Below are 2,433 nucleotides of genomic sequence, written 5' to 3'. Positions count from 1 at the left end.
TGGACTCCGCTCCTCACTCACGAGAAAATGGCTGGTAACCGGATGCCCAGTCCCATGCTTTATGCAAATCAAATGAAAATAATTGCAAACAAAAATCCCCCTGGGACTCTTGTCAGTTGGAGGCACTCGTTGTTTCGAGCAAGCTATGGATTGATGCGCGTTGGTGGAGGGGGAGTATAAACTTTACCATTCTGTTTGGGAACCGCCTATAATGTGTGTAGCATGGAAGATATCGCCATCTCTTGGTTGTTATGTTGACAATGAAAGTATGCCGCTCAAAATATTATTTATCTCTATTTCAAAACCGAGCTCTGGCACGTCTACAAATCCTTGCTTCCCTCTGCGAAGGGCCTATCTATTTACTTTTATGTTGAGTCATCACCCTCTTATCAAAAAGCACCAGCTGGAGAGCACCGATGTCATTTGCATCCATTACTGTTAGTTTATATTGGGTATGACTATGACTGGATCTCTTTTACCATGAATTACAATGTTTAGTCAGTCCTTGATCTTTAAAGGTGCTCTGCATTTATGTTTTGCGGTCTCAGAAAGGGCTAGCGAGATACCATCTTGTTATATCATATTATGATTGTTTTGAGAAAGTGTTGTCATCCGAGATTTATTATTATTGCTCGCTAGTTGATTATGCCATTGACATGAGTAAAGATGAGACCTAAGTGTTATTGTGAATATGGTTAGTCATAATCTTTGCTGAAAACTTGAATGCTGGCTTTACATATTTACAACAACAAGAGCAAACGGAGTTTGTAAAAGTTTTGCTTTATCACTTTCAGTTTATCAACTGAATTGCTTGAGGACAGGCACAGGTTTAAGCTTGGGGGAGTTGATAGGTCTCCGTCGTATCTACTTTTCCAAACACTTTTGCCCTTGTTTTGGACTCTAACTTGCATGATTTGAATGGAACTAAACCGGACTGACACTGTTTTCAGCAGAATTGCCATGGTGTTACTTATGTGTAGAAACAAAAGTTCTCGGAATGACCTGAAACTCCACGGAGATTATTTTTGGAAAATATAAAAAATACTGGCAAAAGAATCAAGGCCAGGGGGCCCACACCCTGGGCACGAGGGTGAGGGGCGCGCCCCCCTGCCTCGTGGGCCCCTTGGAGCTCCACCGACCTCAACTCCAACTCTATATATTCATGTTCGGGGAGAAAAAAAATGAGAAAGATTCATTGCGTTTTACGATACGGAGTCGCCGCCAAGCCCTAAACTCTCTCGGGAGGGCTGATCTGGAGTCCGTTCGGGGCTCCGTAGAGGGGAATCCATCGCCATCGTCATCATCAACCATCCTCCATCACCAATTTCATGATGCTCACCGCCGTGCGTGAGTAATTCCATCGCAGGCTTGCTGGACGGTGATGGGTTGTGTTGGGGATATTACCACTGGGCGTAAACCGGCCAGGAGAGGCCGGGTTAACCCCATAAGTAGTTCATCTGTATCTGAAGTCCATGAAGGCAGACGGTGACGCTTTATGGAGGCCCAGGGCCCAAAGCCGGTTTAAGGCCTGTAGACATAAACCGGCATTGATATATAAACTTGTGTTGTAAGATAGAAGTAGCAGAGACCGAGCCGGACACGATTATGAGCCGGCCTCGGGATTCTGTAAACCGATGGGCGTCAACCCATGTATATAAGGGGACGACCTGGCGGCGGTTCAAGGAGAACAGATGACAACTCGAGACTCAGGCAAAGCGTATTCGCTCCCTGGTCATCGAAACCCCAACAATTACATCACAACTAGACGTACTCTTTTACCTTCATCGTAAGGGGCCGAACTAGTATAAAACTCTCTTGTGCCCCTTGTCCGCTTTAACCCCTTTAAGTTAACCCGTAGCGATGGCTCCACGACTAAGTCCTTTCTCTAGGACATCTGCCGTGACAAAACCACGACAGTTGGCGCCCACCGTGGGGCTATCACACGATGGTTTCAAGTTCTTGGAGGGCAACTTTGAAGGACTCAAGGGTTACGTTATGGGCCGGATGACCAAGAGTCATCGCGGTAAGCTCTACATCGACGATGCAGGCTGGGGCCCCGAGGCCGGCTCAATCGAGTATGGGTACCGGGTCCCCTTTGGCGGCATACACGTTTTCATTGGCAAGATCGGAGAACCGGGCCCAGAGTCGGACATCTGCACCGACCTCGTCGAAACGGCTCAGCGTGCGAGATCTGCCCGGGTCAAGCCTGTCATGAAGCGTGCCTTCGCGGGAGTTATCCATGGAGAGGAATCTGAGGATAGATTGGAATCTGGTGGTGAGACCGTCGTTTATTCCGGCGATGAGTCATCGACCGGAGAGACCGAGTCGTTATATCAGTTACAAGATGGCCGGATTGGTGGCTGTTCCGATGGCGACAGTATTCCGGACCCCTTTGATCTGCCAAACTGGGTTGCGATCTTCATGGCCGGTACG

This window comes from Aegilops tauschii, chromosome 1, assembly GCF_002575655.3.
Source record: "Aegilops tauschii subsp. strangulata cultivar AL8/78 chromosome 1, Aet v6.0, whole genome shotgun sequence".
NCBI classification, from domain to species: domain Eukaryota; kingdom Viridiplantae; phylum Streptophyta; class Magnoliopsida; order Poales; family Poaceae; genus Aegilops; species Aegilops tauschii.
The sequence above is the reverse complement of the archived record's forward strand: the minus strand, read 5'-3'. Positions refer to the sequence as shown.